The sequence below is a fragment of the Anopheles moucheti genome, chromosome 3, assembly GCF_943734755.1.
Source record: "Anopheles moucheti chromosome 3, idAnoMoucSN_F20_07, whole genome shotgun sequence".
In the NCBI taxonomy this organism is placed as follows: Eukaryota; Metazoa; Arthropoda; class Insecta; order Diptera; family Culicidae; genus Anopheles; species Anopheles moucheti.
Window position 1 is genome coordinate 78282883 of NC_069141.1, and position 20346 is coordinate 78303228.

A 20346-nucleotide genomic window follows, 5' to 3' on the forward strand; every position below is an offset into this window, starting at 1 on the left:
TAACCGGGAGTGACAGTTATTTATTACATAACATTCAATATCCATTATGGACACCAACAAGTGGGCACTGGGATTGGGGTTATGCTGGACCCGGGCTGCTGTGATAGAATCTCGTCGGTGTCCTACATTGCTTCCCGGGAAAGGATGGATCGAGATCCTGGAAAAGGATTATGGGTGGCTTTCTGTCCCGCTTGGTATCGATTGGAATGCGTTCGGAGATCGATCAAAGGGATAAAACAATGGGCTTGACCAGGCAGTACCAGACACGGAAGCGCGTTCCAGTGTGTCAAAAGTAAACCAAAATTGTATTAACAGCTTATCCAGCGGAATGCGAAACCTGCCATCGATCGGATTGCTTGAATCAGATCAAACAATAATGTTAATCATCCGATCAAGAGTACCCCATCGAAGAATCAATGAATACAAGACAACACGATTAATTTGCATACCTTCAATTATCATTCACGGTGATCTTTAGCAAGGATAAATATGCAAATTTCAATTCCTTTATCCTAACCACACAGTCAAACTATCTTCATTAGCGCTTAATTTAAGCAACGTGTTGCTCTTTTCCCTCCATTGAGCTACAAAATGGGCGACTTCAGAAAAAAACAAATCCCAATCTACGCTTGTTACAGCTCGTGTTTGGTTATAAAACAAAAACGCTTGCTGCACAGCTGCATTCGATGTCTTCGATCTATCAAAGACATCGCAAACTGATGCTGAAGAAATCGAACAAAAAACTCCCTTCGATCGTCAACCGGCCCGGGTTGGTTCTGTTCGTTTTACTTATAAATGCATGAGCTTCTGTTTCAGAGCTGAAAACACACTTTAAAAAAAAGCGAAGAAAGACAAAACGTTAAAGTGGACGTTCGAACGCAAGTGTCACTTTGAGCAGCCCTTGTTTAATAACCCAGCACAGTCAGAACCCTTCTTACCCCGCGGTGGCCCACGACACAGGACGACACATCGTCCCTTTTCAGGCAGCAGACGAGTCGAAGTAATAGATTATGGTTATGTGCTTTTCTTTTCCTTTCGATGCTGGTGCAAACTGTACCGAAGATACCGCACACAGTGCTAAGCCAAGCTGCAGAACAACACCGACACCGTTGGATAGGACTTATTGCAGCGTCTGAATGGGCTATCATGGCATTGATTATAGCCCCTGCAGTCCGAAGACACCCGACCCAAGCTGCTAGTGGTGCGGATGGGACAAACACGGATGGGAGGGAATAAAAACAACAATGAACTGTGGCCAACAGGACCGTTCCTTTTTCCGAAGAATGAAATCGGATCCTTTTCATCGGGCGATTGAAGGCGATCTACCAGCTGTTTGAAAGACGGGGAGGGTGGAAAAAGTCGAACATGACAAAGTTCTAATCAGGGCAAAATTTATCCATCCAGCAGGGATGGTGAGTAAAAACCTCCCCACCACGATACATTTTGCTTTGGACACAAAGGCCACACGGAACGGAGCCAAGCGGTTTTTAGAGCTCGCTCCGATCAGCTCCTACCGCAGACGAACGCTTTTTACATTCCCCCACAAAAACCCGTCACAGCGCATTCGGCCGAGGAAGGGGTGAATATGAAAACGAAATGAAACGAATCGAATTTCATTGAGCAAAATCACTGGATATTATTTAAATCATCGAGCCGCTCGTTGGGGAATTCGTTTCAATTGCAGCTGCCCGCCCGGAGGGGACGTTTCTAAAATGTTTGTGTACGGTGACCCGGTGCGATGCATACAGTTGTGGCGACTGGGTTTTTACCGGCATGAGAAAGGGATAGGGAATTTTATTCGTTCTAGCCGCACCACACACATTGTCATCGGGCACAATAAACGGACGCAATGGCAATGATCAATCGACAGTGTGGCGGTCCCAGTACGGTCGGCATGACAATTCGTATGAACGGCGTGCGACATATCGAATATGTCGTAGCCCATGATGTTTCATGCCGAAACAGTTCGCCCGAGAGAAAGAAACAAAAAAAACCCACCTTTTCGGTGATGCTACAATAGACGATGGCTCTCCTAATAGATGCATGATACATGAGCACCGTAGTAGTTGTTTTAGCTAAACATAAAACCTGCACCAGCGCAGCACGGCAGAGGCAAAAAGCATCAACCCAAAAGCCCTTTCTCCTGATGCTCTCAAAGGATTTTGGGGTTTTCCGAACCATCCTCGTCGGGCTGGTTTGGAGATGGGATCGGAATAAATCTCTCGCCTTTGTCGAAATGGAAAATGGCACCATTTCATCGGTTCGGTACCCATCGGTAGTCGTTTTATTGGCCCGAAAGTTGAGCTTAGTGCTGGGCACAATGAATCTGGGGGCTAGGAATCTTTCAATACGATCCACGCAAGAGCTTGTTTGTGTGGTTTCTTGCATACTGCAACCAATTGATCCGACTAATGGAACGCCCACAGTTGGTATTGGCAATACTGTCATAAAAATTAAAACCTTGACAGTGGAAGGGAGGAAAAGAATCGATAAACGAAAGAAAAAGAATATTGAGCCATTGTTCTCGTCCGTTTACACAATGTTGTTATTTTTAAATATTATTTTAACATTCTGAGTAGTGTATAGAACATTTTCCATTATACCTGTGAACATAGTGAGAGATGATCGATTATGTAGCTACGAGTGAAAATAATTTACGAAAGTGCGTACTTCTTTTAACTTTATTGTCCAATTTATTGAACTGTTTTCTCAGAATTCAAGCAGGATTTAAAGTATAAAATGTCCAAATATTTTTCGACAAATAGTCTTTAGTATTTTATTATGAATTCTTCAATATGTTACAAAACAATTGGTACGATTATTAAAATTATCACAGTTTAGTTTGAATAAAAAGCTCTCAAGTGAAACAAAATTCGTGAAAGTGTCCTCAACCCAAAAAAAAAATAAAGAGGGGGTTTTCACAGACGCACGAGAACCATAATGGGGCAGAATATATGAGGTAGCTGATTTAATTTATTTAATCCATTTATAATTCCAGGATTCCAGCTTTGCCGTATTATCAAACGATGTGATTATTTCTTAGAACAAAATAAAGAATACAACTGAGGGATAGGAAGCTCCTATTAGACCCTGAACCTCCGTAGTGCACAAGAGCATCTCATTTTACCTATTTTTCCCGATACGAAAATATCTACCACCTACTCAAAATTGGTCCACCAGAGCGTTATCCCATCACATTCCTGATAGGGTTTTGAATAAATATAGCGCAACGACAGCGCACTTTTATTTTTACACTACTGTTATTCAACAAAACAACCGTCCACTCGGAGCATAATAACCTATAGAAACACCCGGGCAACCAGCTGTGCCCCAAGCTGTTTATCTGTCAGATTGGCCCATTTAATCTTCCAACGCTCCAATGTTAATATAAACCAGCCCAATAAAATGCCAATAAGTCACCGAACCCCACGCTTCAATCGCAACCACGTCAATTCACAAATGAGTCAACGAGGATGTGACAAAAAGGAAATGAGCTTCTTTCACTTGCTGCAGCAAATTTACCGCACGGCTTATTGCACTGCAGGGAGTCTCGCTCGGTCCGGATCCATGCACCATCCATCCACTCCATCCATCTATCCACCCCGTTGTTCCGTGCCGTTACGCACATCTCGCGGCACTATGGTTGATGGTTTTCTACCACTCCACCGTATGCGCTGTCCCGGCATACTGATGCGTCTCGATGAATTGCCGCTCATGATTATGTCAGGGCCTTGTGATGTTTCATCACGATGCTTGATTGCACCGGAAATGGAACAACCTCATCCTTCCGTATCGGTTCCCCATTCCGTCACCGATTCCGTGCTTCCCGTGCCACTATCATTCGGGGAAAAGCAATAGTAATCCGATGGCCTCGGGCAGGCACCACCATCGTCGATATTACTTCGTCTGATGGATTCTATAAATTTTAATTAAGTCCTTTTTTTGTGCTCATTTTTTTTTGCACGCATTCTCAGAGTGCAAGGCGATCGTAGTTCTACTTCACTGCACAAAACTGCTCTCGGAAAAACTTCACCGACATTTACGTCTGGTGGAAGATTTAGTGCGGCCCCGTTCGATTGCCAAATCATCACTTTCGCCGCCACTTTTCGGGAGTCGAATCGAAAAGCCAGAAACCAATCGTCCGGGAAGGGTTGGCCAACGGTCTGTCCGCCGCGTTAATGAATTCCATTCCGCTCGAAGGCGCCATTTGTGTTCGCCAACTTCGGGTCTTTGGTGGTGGTGTGAGAAAAACCACAATGCTGACCGTTTAAACCCCCGGGAAGACACCACCGAAATCTCAATCGGGCATCCAGAAGTACGTGCGTTAATGGTAGCAGGCGATTTCGTTCCCCCGGGCACATGTCTGCTTGGCGAAGCATTATCTCGCGCGCTATCGATTATTTGAAAACAATTTGTCAAAAGCTCATTAGCTGATGACACTTTTACGGCAATTTTATCGCTGCGTGCATAAACCTAGCGCCGTGGTGGAAGATATTTCGCTGCGTGTTATTTGGTGAGTGAACGGAACGGACGGCCAAGTTTCCGAATTTTAGCTTCGGGCTGCGGATAGCCCTATGGCTTGACAATCTTGACGATAGCCAGGAAATGGTCCTTCAAGCACTTAGGTGCTTGGGGCGATTTTTTTTTTGGTTGTTGTTACTGTTTTCCACGTCCTCTGCTGAGCGACGTCCGTTTCAAAGCGGTTACCAAGCGGGACACTCAAGGAAAGGAGCAATCCAGGAGCTATAAAAGCCACAGAAGAGCCTTTTTGATCCGTGCCCACTGCCTGCCGGTGTCAGCAATTTTACGTGATGCGAGCGAACGCCATATGAATCCGAAAGAAACCAGACCACTGTCGTTAACGATCCGCCCCCAACTCGGGCCAGGGCTTAATCTCGAATATATATATTTTTTCAATTCTCACCATTTACTGGCGTTGACCATGAAATGGTCGTTCGATTGAATATCTTCTCGTCCGCTTCCTGCGTCCTGCTGCTCCTAGCTGAACCCAGTTCCATTCCCTTTTTCCGTATCCAAGGCTGGGAAGAGGAATATCGAGTATTAGCCTACCCGTTGATGAATATTCATAGGAAACCTAAGCGGTGGTAGCAGCTGCCGCATGGTACACCCATTGATTGCCCCTTAATGCCAGGCTAACACAATTACAGGGCCACATCGGGCCACGCGATAATGTTATGCTCGCAGGGGGGCCACAGGTGGACGCACCGTCGTAGGTAAAGTCTACGCCCGCACTCCGTCCAGTGACTCTTCACCGTCTGGCCCCCCCTTTTTTCCGGTGTAACACCCGGTTATGGTTCCGGCCAAACAACCACTTCGCATCATCGCACCCCGGCACACAGGGAGGGCATGATTATTATCATCGAAAACATAATGTAACGACCGAACGCGGGTCGTCTGATTCACAGGGCGAGCATAATGATAATGCCTGACACACTGCCGATTACAGCAGCAGCAGCCCACATGGACAGGGATGAAGAATGGTGTAAGGATAACGCGCGCTTCGGTCAACCGCGTGACCAGCGGTCTAATTGGTCATGTAAATCGAACCGTGTTATCTGCGAGAAATTTGACGTGCTGGTGCCAGATTGAGACCGGCGATAAATCAGTGGCCCGTGTGCCCGATGATGCGATTAGGACGGATAGGTTGACGGACAGCGGTGCAAATGGATGGCAGCGGCAAAGGTCCACATCATTTTGATGCGTTGCGTAGTTGCAACTGTAATAAAATGGGCACCTACGACTGATTGCTGTTCAACAGCGTCGGCGATAGGGAACAAGCTAATCCACGGTTGTGTATGATCGGTAGCCACTGGAGATATTTAGCCGATGGCCATTGGAACGGTTTGATAGTGTTATGTTTGGTAAGCACAAACAAATAACCATCATAAAGGAATAATTCGCAGGCCTGATCTATCTATTGATTAGAGGGATTTTGGTTCATCAACAAGAATGCAGAACTACATAAATGCCTAATTTCGATATTTATTATGTTATCATTTAAGTTTATCACATTATTTCGAACGCCTGGGCACTAAGATGTTCCAAAGGAAAAAAAAGTAAATTATAGTAAACGATTCGACGAGAGTCAGTTGGTAACCTAAGGACTAACACATTCAGGACTAACACACAGAATTAATGAGAAACGGAAAATAAAATATTCATATGATATACATGAAGCGATTTTCCGTCAGCCTTAATTAGTTGAAAAAACTATCAAAGTGAATATCAGTTACCCACAACTGCTAATTATTAAAATTAATTTAATATGGACAGAGGAGTTTTCCAAGATCTGCGAACAAATTGAGATTTAATTGGGAATTTAAAAAAGTATAATCGATGAAAATTCAGTTCAGTTAATATTTATGAAGCAAATTAATTTTCACTACAAATTTCGTTTTATTTCCGTGAGAACGACCCGGCGAATCAATAACTGTTAGAAAATCTTGGATAATATGTTTATACATAATGTTAAATCACCAGAAACAAGTCAAGATATTGAAAAAATATTCAAAAGTCGTTAAAGCTGATTTAATATGCACTGACAATACGTACGGGAAAATGACTTAATTTCACTTAAAAAATTTTCAAACAAAATTAAAAACTTTCTAACTGCTACCGGTTTTGCATTACCGTACATTAAATGACCGTTTTGTCGGATCCTGCCATTATCTTCCCGGTGCACCCAAGATGATACAAGCGGACGGCACAATCCATTAGGACGGCAGAGAGCAGGGAGGGATGAAAGTTCAGGAAAGGATAGCTTAATTAAAAAAGGTTAGCGCCGAATGTCCACTATGAAAAGATCAGCCACTCTCGCCACCGAGCAGCAGAAAGGCTATTCGAGTTGAATTGAAACTTTACCAAACGGGAAATGACCCCGAACAGGGATAAATCGGCAGCTAACGGACAGATCTGTGTACTGATGGCGAGCGGGGGAAATGCTGAAAACTCTCCTGAAAAGCATTTCCATTTAGTATGGTCTTGTTAAAGTAAGCCTCTGGAGAGTTGGCATCGTTCGGCGGGGGCAACATTCACCTTTAACACAAAAGAAGGCATACGGATTGACTTGTGTTCCGACGCTCTCCACGCTATTCTGGCCTTATCGCTTCATTCACCGTTTGGCCATTCACTCGGCGAAATGTTTTAATTCCACCCGCAAAACTTTATCCTTTCCATTAAGATCTTCACCTGTACGACACGAACGAAAAGTGCAGTACCAGAAGGAAAACGCTTCAAACACCTTCATTTAAGCCATGGATTGTTCTTATCTGAGCAGGAAAAAGGGCAACACGTCCACGACACGAGTGTTCAAGTTCACTGTTCCTTGCGCAAGGATGCACGCCTGCTTCGTGGCGCGTACCATTCACAATTGCGCAAGGTTTTGCTTACGAATGTCTATCAAACCCTCGTTCCAGCCACACTTTGGCTCTTGTCAACTTCAAGGCAAATACGACAGATGTGAGCGGAAAAAAGAGGTCCGACAAAAAGAACGTTTTTTCGTCATTCGTTTGTTTTCTGTTCCCACTGCCCACTGCGCGGCTGCTAGTCCAGAATGACAAACCGCACGATAAAAGTCAGGTATCTGCTGTACTGAAACTGTTTCATCTTGGCTTATAGAAAAAACCCATACACACACAGCCCCGTACCAGGGGATGGCGAATAATGAGCAGAGTGGTTGCAATGAGGAGGAAGAAAAGCGAAAATCATCCCATAAATCATACTCTAATTTGACAATCACTTGAGAACTACATGCAGCACGAAAGGCGTAATGCGCGGAAAGGGTGGAAAACACCTTCACACCGCAAGGACGCACAAAAAGGTGGAATAGAAAAATTATAAAATGTGCCACCTTCAAAGCATGACCGCCAAAGCGGGGTAAAAACTTTCAACGTCAGAAAATTTACCACTCCCAGCACTTGACGTTTATTAGCCATTTCTAGTGCAATGATGGAAAGTAGAAAAGAGTGGGATTTCCTAGAAACCTGATTTGTTCGCCGTGTTTTTTCCCCCCGACACTTCATAGGAAACCTAGAATCAGCTTGTGTCCGGCAGTTTTGAAAGATTTAAGAGAAAAAAGGGGTTTCGGCAATAAAAAATTCTCCCAGCATGTATGTTTCAAACCATTCATTATCAATCCTCAGCGGTGGACGGCTGTTAATTTAAATTCCACACAGGTGAACCCCTCACCGAACCGGCTCTCCTGGGAGTGGTTTGAGCTGAAGTTGAAGAGCTTTTAGAAGGACCACTTGCAGGCATTTCAATTAATACAATTAAATTTTAATCACCACAATAAACGAGAGGAGAAACAGATGAGGTGAACATTGCCATTATTCTTTTCTAATCGAATTTAAATTACAACGTGAAATCTACGTGAATCAATTGCATATTCAAGGTTTATCTGACTTTAGTGCTTTATACGAGTGTTGAACCAGACATTACTAACCATCGGGGATATTATTCCTACCGAAACTGAAACTATCATGCAGTAACATTCGGGAGAAGTACATTTTGAAGCAAATTCCGGTAAGAATCACATAATAATATAAAGTTCATCCCTACAGTGTATCCGCCATTTTGGTGGTCAGTCCGCTCCTATTCTTACCACAGTTGTGAAGGATTTTGATAGTGGGGGGAAGATCGATAAGATCGACCCATTCATTTAAAGTGTAGTTCTTGTAGTGTTGACCAACTGCTGTTGGACTTGTGCCGCACAATTTCTATTATTTTGCGCTTAAAACAAATTAAAGATGGGTTTTTTGTTTTTCTTAGTGGTGTTATTTGCAATTTGATAAAGATATATTTCATCTCTATTTCAAAACTCTCACATAAAAACCCGAATCAATGCAAACTCTAAATATAAAATCCTACAAAGCAAGGCTGACAATTTGTTCTGTGCAAATTACAACTACACGTACAACCGTTCAACCAACCAACACTTTTGATAGATGCGACATTCAACCTACAAATAGTACAACAAAAAAGTACACACTTCCCCCCGTAACACAACCAAGCAGGCCATGCTGGGGCGGTGGTGGTGCGGGGCAACCGTTACCGCAATCATTTACAAACCAATGGACGGCCTTTGGGCCATCACCCGATTTTCTTTCCTCTGCATTGAAAATCTAAAAAGACCACCAGGCTGCAGGATGCAAGAGAAAGTTCTTGCGCAGAGAATGGGGAACGACGGCAAGAAGTTGTTACGCTCGTTCGCTTTTTGCCAACTTTTTGCCACTTTCCATTTGCTGGCGTAACGAGCAGCACCCCGGCCAGGTAACGAGACGGTGCCTTACTCAAGCGTCAGTTGATGGAGGGGCAAACCGGGCGTCCTGCATTGCTTACTGCTTTACCAATAAATGTATTCATTTGATTTATTTGCTAAACTTTTTCCAATAGCCGGGCCTTTTCCATTCGACCGAATTGGTCGTCATGCGGGGGGAGGCCACCGAACCGTTTGAGGTTGAGGTTCCTCTCTCTATCGCCACACCGATTGAAAGTTCCTCTGCCCACGCTGTGGCTACATCATGTGCTACAAGTTGCTTTCCCTTCGTACACCGTACTATTTTTGGTCCTTTAAAATGTCACAACGGACTGTGGGATATCCGTTCGGTGATATCCTTGCCATTCGCACTCACGCGGCCATGTTCATGTGTCCATGAAACATGTATACACTATTGCTATCGAATTTCGTTCGTTAGTCTTTAAAATTGTACGTTTATAGCTAGCGTGGATGGAGAGAAGACCCAAAAAACAACACGATTCCGTACAAACGGAAGGACACAATATCATCAAACCAAAGAACAAAGTCGATGGCGAAACGAAACCGTGTGAAAAGAACGTATCGTGCAGGAATACATCTGAACGGCGCAGACCAATACCCCAAAACGAGTTGTTGTTTCTTGGTCGAACGAGTTGCTTCCACTACAAAGTTCATATTACAGCAGGGCGTAAAGAAAAAACGCGCCACAGGCTTAACAACCTTAAACGGGCGGCAGCCTACTCCTATAGCAGGAAGCTTCCACGGAGCACGGACAAACTTCCGCCACAGGACCTGCTGCTAGGTATATAAGTTTCTGTCCTTTCATCGTCCCGTGCTACCAATATCGGAGACGCGGTATTTGCGCGACCAGAACGTCAGGGGTGTTTTTCTTGTGCTTCTTCTGCAGGCGTGTACACATACACCGCACAAGGCCACCACGTGATTTATGTACGGAAATTGTGTATTGAAATTTTTGCCTCCCTTCGCTATCGAACAACACTCACCCAATCCAGCTGCTCCTTCGATGAGTTGTGTTAGATTTTTGTTTTCTAATATTTTTATTTTTCCTACTTGCTTTCTTTTAAAAGGGAAAGATGCAATGAAGGTTCTGGATTTCCACCAGGGGAATTCAGGTTGGGCGTACTCCTTATACCACGATACCACGGTACCACGTCCAGCGTTCGGTTCGAAGTCTTTAGTAGCGTTTGAATACCTGGGACTGGAAAAAAACTCAAACACATAAACTTCTCCTCACACAAACACATACGCACACACGTCTCTGGCACTGGCTAACTTTTTCTCTCCAGAGCAGGAGCTTTTCTTTCATGAAGTCACTTTCCACCTACGGGACCATGTACTAGTTTTAACGAGTTTACGCTTTTGCCTAGTGCCATTGTCGAAGTTGCTCAGGTGGAAGTTTGCGATTTGGAAAGTTTCACCAAAAGACGCTTGAAACCAATCGCTTCGGCAGACGAGCGCCAGGAGCGAGTTGCAGTGCATTCCCGGCTTCAATTCTTAATCATTTGCAACAGTGGTACGCATAAATCACTGCTGTTGAGTATGTGCTGGTGAAGAATTATAATTTAAAATGATGGACAAAACTCATGTACAAAAGAGCTTTTTATACAAAAGAGATTGATAAAGGTTACAGTTTAATGAAGCATTATGAAGATGTTATGAAGTATTGGTGTAATTAAGAAATTGAATAATCAAAATTCGAGATTCATTAAAACATACCAACAAACCAAATATAAAACAAATCCTCTTTCCACACACAGTATGTGCTACTCTGTGCAAATATCGCATTAATCTACTTTCAGCTTGTTATAAGCACCCTTCATCGAACAACTTTACAGGAGATTTAATATCGCTTCCTTCTACTCACCACCATTCCCTCGTGCGTTCCACACAATTTTTTTAATAATTCAACACCATTCGAATGATTACCACGAACTCGCTTCCCATTTTGCACTCTCCCGGCGCACGGAAATGAATTCTTAAGTGCGATCAAATTTACAACCACCCAGCGCCCAACGATAGGCCGGATGAAATAGCGCTGGGTATTCCGGTCACCGAGCAATTTATTTTAATCGATCCCGAGAATCGAGAACTACTAGCCAAAATGGTTCCCTTCCCCCGCCGGTTGCTGGATAGGAAAACTGGTACGGATAGCCCCACTTTCAACCGTCCATCATGCTCATCAACATCAGCAACAGTTGTTGCGGCAACCACATCCGTTCCCACGCCAAACCTTCAACCCTCCCGCCACGAGGGACACTAACATTTGAAGATAATTCATATCGAATTCATGTACACCAGAAGCAAACGCAAAAAAGGGGCCTTCTCCCTTCTGCTGCAGCGCCACTTACAAACAGTCCGGCGTAGAAGGAGTATTCCCGTCTCGGGCAGGGATTTCGGTGAAAGCTTGCAGTTGGTTGGTGGAAAATAATGCTCACAAAGCTAGGGGTGAATTATTAAAAGCCAAAATCCGACCGGATACTATCCACAGTTCAGTGATTACCAGCTACGAGATCAGACGCCAAATTTGCAAGGGTTGAAGTTAAAAAGGTTGTGCGCTTTGTAGTTCGTTGCCGCGCTGTTTGCGTTGTTCACGTACCGAATTATCATGGCGTATCCTTTTCATCGGTTATTATCGCTGAGTGGATACGTTTGGGAATTTAACGGTATGGTTGTGTTGTTTTGTTGCTGTGGTGTAGTTTTAACTGTTCTATTTAAGGGGAAACTAGCAAACCACGCAGCATCAACGATCATTTGCATCAATCATCTCGGTTGTTATCAGCATTGCAGAATTGCAGCAAACGTTCCAATTGCAAAAAAGGCGATTTCGCACAAGAAAAAAATTAAAAATTAAAACACTTTGATTCGAAAAAAAAAAATATTTTGCAACGAAAACCATTTCGAAATACATCCCCAGTGAGAAAAAGTATCGTAATTGATCTCGTTGAGGTAATGATTTATTACCGATTATGATTCAACTAGACTGTTTACTGACATTTATTCGGCAACGTGATTTGTGAGGTTATGTATTAAATTACATCCATAATATGATCTTGAACATACAAAAAACGCCATCTCCATTCACGAATGCAAATTTCTACGTTACAACACACCAACAATCCAACCGCAGCCCGTAATCCGGCGCTTAAGAATGGTAGGTATTCGTCCCCTAAACACGTCCCAAATAAAACGCCACCAAAGCTACAAATTTAAATGCAAAGGTTCCGTTGCCAAATTTATTTTCAATACACCCAAAACAAAAAAAAAAGGTGAATCGAAAATGGTTCAACCTCCCAGGATCAACGGTACAGCACCGTTCCAGCAAGGTATTTCCCGCAGGATCTGGACCGCGCCCGGGATCAAACGATCATGCGGCGGGATGGTTTGGGCAGCTAGGCCAAACGGCACACCAGTAAACGGACCAGTTGACCTTGCATCCACAAACACGCGCATCGGCGCTCCGTTACCGCCAGCAAGTGAAGCCGTGAGAACGATCGTGCAATGAATGCTAAATATGCTTACGAGCAATCGAAAACCTTCATCCCGTGCATACTGGCATATCCCGTTGTTTTGTTGTGTCCTGGGTAGTCGAAAGCTACGCGGCATCAATTTGAGATCGGTATGATGGTGCACTCCTCCCATCATGAAGGGGGGAAAACTACACCCCAAAACCACCGAAATTCCCCCCTCCTTTTCTTCCCCCAAAAAAGGGAGGAACACTACTTGCACCGGCACTTTCTCTCTTTCTCACTCTCTCGAATAAAGCTGATGACACGCTGGAGAAAATAGGGCCGTTATGGGGTTTCCCAAGCCGCCAGGCGGGCTTGCCGAGCCCAATGAAAGTACAGTGCCATCGGGTGCGGCATCGTATCCGCACGTTTTGGCATAGAGTGCGAAATTAAAACACGAAATGTAAACAAGCGCACTCAATTTATTTTATTCCCAATTGATTTTATTTGCTTAAACGTGACATAATTTATTCCATACCCGGTATGGCCAATCGCTGTTGGAATGGTTTACAGGCGCAACGAAACCCAACCGACCAACAGCAAATTATCATTTTGTGTATGAATTCTGCTCGATGGTGGTAATTTTTTTTTTTTTTTTGGTCTGCCATGCTTCGAATCTTGTGCAAACCTATCACATACAGCTCGATTTAATTGAACAAGCACGGCGATTTATACAGAAGCAAATCAGAAACAAAATGGCATTAGCATTACGTGTGCGTTGGCTATACTGTGAGCCACTATTTGTATACTAAACGTTAGGGGGAAAAAAGATAGATGAAGGCGAAATTTTAAATCACAGCAGAATTAACTACTTCTCTATTTGCGATACATTAGGGATATGTTAACTTATGGAATTTATTTTTCTATTCAAAATAAATAAATTCCCATTGAACACTACTGTTTAACCATAAATTTACCAATGTGGAAGTGAGTCGTTCCTGATTGAACATTTATGATATCTATTTTTTTAAATCAATTTTGATCATTTTTAGATTGTTTATTAAATCCACCCAGTTACTGATCCAGTAAAATAAAAAAAATATCTTCAAAAAACAAAAATTACATTAAGTTTATACATATAATCTTAAACTATTAAGGTGCTATTATCTTGATTGTCGAGGCAATCAAAAATGTTTAAAAAAGGGTCCAAACAACAAAAAATACGAACTTCTCTCCAACCAATAGGCAACCCCAACCGAATGAGCTGAAAATTACCTTTAATTCGACTTTAATGCTTGTCGTACACATTACAAGTGATAATTGCCACCAAACCCCCCCTGATCCAAACCGAAGTACCCCGGTAACGGACAAGCAATCACCATGGTAAGATATGATAGGCACGATAACCATGGTACGGAAGCAAAACAAAAAAAGAGCAAGGGACTACACCAAATGTCACACATAATTTTAATCCGTCATAAATCGTACCACACTATATCCCACCGGAGCCATATTAGCAAAGCGTTATTATTCGCCCATTCTGTTTCTTCCCACCGCCGTTTCGATCTCACGCCCTACAAAAGATAACGTCCCGGGTCCGGCCCGGGTGGATGTAAAGTGCCCGAGTGGGAGCAACCCGAGGTGCCATTTTATGCATGCTTACGCAACCATCACTACGCAAAACAACCCACCCTTGCGCTCCCTCGATCCACCATATCACCGGCGTAGCGTTAAACTAACGGGCAGGAGAAACAACACACACATACACACACAAAAAAAGCATCCTTTCCAAAAATGTCGGTGCGTGTCCGGAGAAAGGCTGGAAAGATTTTCCGACCCCGATACCGGTATAAAGTCATGGCCGGATGCGAGACGGCACAGGGGAAAGCGTGCGATTACTAACCGAGAGAGTACCGGAGCATTGGCCCGGCCAATGCTTTGTGTGTTTCGCTACTGCCTCGTGCAAGGTTCAAACATGAAATTAATTTTGTGTATGTTTATTTTATCACGATTACCGGTTACGTTTGGCGCATGGGACGGTATTCGGGTTTTTATTTTCTCGGTTGGCCGAGTCGGAGAAGCGCACTCGCACGAAAAGCACTGATTTTATGTTTTGCCAGCAATTCTGGACCACCCCACCCACACACCCACCCATCCACAGCATGCTTTGGTTGATTTGTTTAATTTTATTTCCGAGAAAGAATATTCTCCTTTGTTTTTTTTCTTTTCAAAATTCCACACACACATACAAACACACACGATGATTTTGCGGATGGTCAGAAGGGGTTTATGCGTGCAGCATTGTTTAGTGATCCCAGAAATCACAATTCTTTACAAACGTTGGTTAGTTACAGTGTGATTTCCCACACCCATACACTCTCACATATATTCCATCAGTTACGTTCCTTTTCAAGCGTGCCCATTTAGAAGGCGGTTCATTTCGTTTACGCCACGGACACTCACGCACCCACACACACACAACCGTTTTGAATTCGGTTCCGGAAGGACCACTTTACGGACCACCCGCACACAACTGGGCTGGTTCGTGGTCGTGATTAATTTGCATACCTTTTAGCGGACCGCAATTAATTTATTTTAATTATTTTTATGCAAGGCAATAAATTTAAAGCTAGACGTACAGTTTGCCTTTCGCTTTTTTTTTTTGTTTGTTTCTTTGCTTTGTGTCAGTACCCAAACATCGCATATCTTTGCTGGCGGTAGTTAAGTATGCGAAGGCCCATCGAGGTAGGTACCGTCATGTGTCCCACACCGGATAGAATGTCACATCGTACGGTGTGGGAAAAATTAACTTGCCACCAAGGTACCGGCTGGCAAAACTACCATTCCTCTCTGTGGTCCAACGCTGAGGGGGGAACATCCGGCAGGGAAAAATTTGTTAATTAGCAACAAGAGGAAAGGATTTCGCTGAATTAGCTGTTTCATTTCTTCCGTTTTTTTTGGCGTTTCCTCATTTTTACGTGTGTTTGGGTGGGTTAAATTTACACATCACACTTATTTTTCCACCGTATGCGCTATTTCGTGTTAGCCAAACGGATGAAATGAGTAACGAGTTCTTTTGTGGATGGAGGTTTCGCGCGGATAGGGATAGGTCATTGTTTTCGCATCACTTCCTGTGACACGTCAAAGCGGTCACAGCAACAGCAAGTCCAAAGCAGTGCGCAAAAAAGCTGGTCAAGTTTTTGAAAGATCATCTTCATTAACGTCACGTCACTTTGGTTGGAAATCCATTCCCTATTTGACCTCTTAAGTGCGCTGCTTACTTTAGATAGTGCTTTATGGACTTCAATGTGCCGTAAAGGATAACAAAGAAATAAAATGTTAGAAGGAGATGAAGGAAAATTGGACAACCAAATGTAAAAAGAAACATTCGAAATGACGTCGTATATAATTGCACCTTGATGCGTGCTGTCAAAAATAGTTAATTTTTTCGCATGATTCATCATGAAACAAGAGGAGTTTTTTTAGAAAATTAAAATAAACGCTGTAAGGTATTTGTCATCGTCTTAGCGAAGAGAGCCGTGCAGGAAACGCAACACATTGAAAATCTCTGAAAACAGAAAAACACACAACTATTGCTGAGTAAGTAAACCTCTCTGAACGACTTATGATTGCTGATGTCGTAAATATAATGATTGTAAATAGCCCAACTCAGCAATCAGTGGAGAAAATCCTTTGCTTTTGTTATATTTTGCAATCTATTTTAAATACCACTGGACCAATAACTCGTTAGAAGGCCTTCACTAATCCCTCCGTCTGTTTTCTACGAAAGTTCTTGCACTTCAGTATGCGGAAGCTAGTTTGCTTCTGAACCCGTGGAGTAACAAGCTGGCAGTCCTCTTACCAGTGAAAAGGCAGAGAAACTGGTGGCTTCGAATTTCTTCCACCGACGAACAAGTGCACATTTATCTTATCCTTTCCTAGTTACATCACCTTTGCCATCTTACCTTTGCCAACCGACAGGAGAGTGCACCAAAAGACCCAAACGAATAAAGCGTAAAAGGAAACCATCAAAGAATTCTTCGAGCTTTCGGTGAAGCAATGAATAAACACCTGGCTGTCATTTCACGCTCCTTTTTCAGCCAGCTCTATTTCGTGCGAATGGAAGAAACGTAATCTGTTTTGCTCTCGTTTACAAGCTCATTATCGGCGATGGGTCACACACACTTTGGAAGGATAGCAGCTAACAGAGCGAAATCTTTCCGAAAGTCCGAAGGTATTGGAGAATCAATCTCAAAATCAAGTGACACCAGGCCAAACCTCAAAGAACGTAAGCTTCAAGAGCTTCAAGAGCTTTAATCATGCGATAGTTTTAATACACTAAAGCTAAACAGCTTAAATTGTATATTAATATTATAAAATAAACATCCAATACACTGCGTGTCAGTATCACTAACAACTGATTGAACAACTTGGAGGTATTCTGTCTAAATATTTTTTAAACAAATCTGGAATTATATCAGGCAAAATACTCCAGATGCAACATCGACTGTCAATATCACTGACAACCAGATTTTCAAACACGATTAGAAAAATTGCCTACGTACACCACAAACATTTCAAACTTACTACAAAAGACGTCATAAAAAGTTAATGATTCTTGACTGGTAGCAGATGATAACAATTTGACAGCAATGTTTGACAGCAATTGTACCATTTTAACTGGCAACAGAAACGATCAGCTCATTTCACTAAAACCTAGCTTAGCCATTACATCGGACAGACATGTACAACAAAAGGAGGTTAAAAATGATTCTAATTAGGCAGTAACGGTCGAATTACCACTGCTGTGGCAGTGTTATGGGGAAATGTTCCAAATCGTGCTTATATTCACAGGGATGCTTTGCCGTCAAACAATTGAAACGCTGTCATTGTTTGCATTTTGATTCCCCGCTGCCATTTGCCTTGTAACGTGTGGTGTCGTCGAACTTAAATACGAAAACTTTTATACTGTCCATTCCGAAATACTTTCCCAATCTACGTGCCACAATTTGACTTCCTGTGAAATTTGGTATCAATTCTATCTCTATCTCGCTCGTAAAACCTCCCTGTCTCTCGCATCTCGATGGCTCTTTGTATCGGATGTTAAGCACGCTGTATGGATTTAAAATAAATAAACGATCAATCGGGTCACATTTGGTGTGCTCCAAATGGTTTGGCTTTTGTCACGTCGGTTCGTTTCGTCCCCGAACCCGGCTGTTCACCGCACGCGGAGCGAGGATTATTGGTCGTGCACCGAAACGAGACTATCATCCCGCATGACAATGCACCGGGCTGCATTTGGATGCAAATTAGATGACGTCTGCTGTGAGCGTGCGGCACCATATTTTCTGCACCGTCAACGGAAGAAAAACCCGGCGAAGCCAAACCGTTCCCAACCGGATGGGTATGGGACCGAATGCTTCATCCGGGTGCTGCACCGGGATGTTACCCGGGTTCCGAGCGAACACTGCACGAGAGCAAATTTTAATTGCTTTCATCAAATTATTGAACAACGATAACCATCGGCCATCGGGGACAGACGGGGAAAGCCCGGGCATGACAGGTGCGTGAATGACAGCAGCACCGGAAAATGGAAGCACAATTGAAATTAACATACAAATGTTTAGCAAACAAATGGCACTGACATAATGCAACAACAAAAACCGGGGAAGCCGACGGGCAGGTTTCCCGTTAATAGCCTTGAGCTGGCCGCGCTGGTGTGATGGGTTGTACGGGGTTTTATGCGAAGAAAAAATAACCTTTAAATTCACAGCCAGATAATGAGCAAACGAAGTGATAGTTTGATGCAGTTATCAAGGTAAAGCTGTCCATTGGGATCGTGAAAGCTTTTGGTGAGCTGAACGTGTAAAAGCGATGCTCATTTGCATAATGTAATATCAACAAGTTGCATAAGGTAATGTTTAATGTTGTGTCATCGTTGTGGGATATTTTGTTTACAATTAGTTTATATGTTTGAAGCTAGAAATTAAATGCATTCTCCAATGCACTCGTAACTAATATATACTTATTTGAGTTAGTTTATGTGAAATACGTTTAAATACCTTTTAATTTGTAGAATAAATAATCTTTACATAAACTAAATATTAAATTTCTTAATTTAAAAAGACTTATACTTTGATTGGTTATTGGAGTGAAATATTGGGTACATTCAACAAAGAAAATCTATTTATTACATCAACACTTTAAGTTGGAAAGAGTTTCCAATATAAACGCTATTCCCTTAATTGAACGATCATGGAGAGCAGTCATGTTCTCGATGTGCTTTAATGAATTTTAAGTTATTAAAGTTAGCTTAAAATACAATTTATATACATGATGTTTTAGGTTTATTGAAAACTGTCCCTCAAGCAAAATAATTATGTAAACAAAAATATTTAATTACAGTTATACCATTGACACAGGGGTGTATGGTGTCGTCAGGGGTATCACATTAAACCTGATGTTACAGCAAAAGCAATTTCCAAATGTCAAAACGAGTAGATTGGAACTGGAAAATGGTATTAAATACAAGAGAATTCCAATGAGGTTGTACACTCATTATACACTCATACTGCCAATAAAAAAAATCCCAAAAATTACCCTTTTGTTAAGTCGCAAAAATCTACCAAATTTGTTATCAGTAACAATATAATGCCATGCGCAATCCTTCCGCCATGCACTCTGACATTTAATGAGTAATACGAGCTGCGAAATATCACTCCGTAGGTAGCGTATGATTCCACCCCGTTTTCATTGCATCACTATACACGCGCCAATACCCATTGAATGGTAATCAAACATGACCGCCCATGCATTGGTTTTATTCACACAGAAATGTCTTTTATTCGCACAGAACATCATTAGCGCTAAGGATCAATTCACCATTGAAGACAAAAAATACGAAGAATCTCATACATGGAAAGTGTACAGGAAAAATAAAACACACACATACCAGAGTCTTAAGAAAGCATTACATTTTTACAAACACGCACTCGAAAGAAAGCCTCACGTGCGTGCCTTCGTGAGCGGAAAGATGTCTACTGTTGTATCCTAATGACAGTGCACAGGGTGGTGTACCAATTGACGTAATACGATTCTTTGTGCGCTCAGAAGGTGCCCTTTTCGTTTTGTCACTTGAAGCTAGTACTTGCTTCACAGTAAGCAACGATTTAACCTAAAATAGGACATAAATTCCCTTGCGCCCATCTTGGCGTATGGCGTGAACCCGGTACTGTCTGGTGCCACATGGCGGAGGTTCTGTGGGTTGATAGTTTCGCACCGAATTTCCACGAACTGTGAGCGGCTTACGTACGCCGGTAGCTTACGGTGGAAATTATTCAAAAGCCTGCTAACGACTCTGCAATCATATCATACACGGGCATGGTGCTGGAGGAACACCGTACTCCGCTCCTTCCACAGCCCACAAACATGGAAGCGTGCCTAATCCGATTTCGTTTAATTAAAAGCACGCAAAACTAACGCTCCTTGGCTGTCGAACGGTCGATGCGGTCCGTGGTTTGCCAAGCGACGAAAAACGGAAGTGATGTTTTGGTTGTCGCATGAAAACAAGGCCATTTTCTCGTTCCGGCAGTGCACGAATGC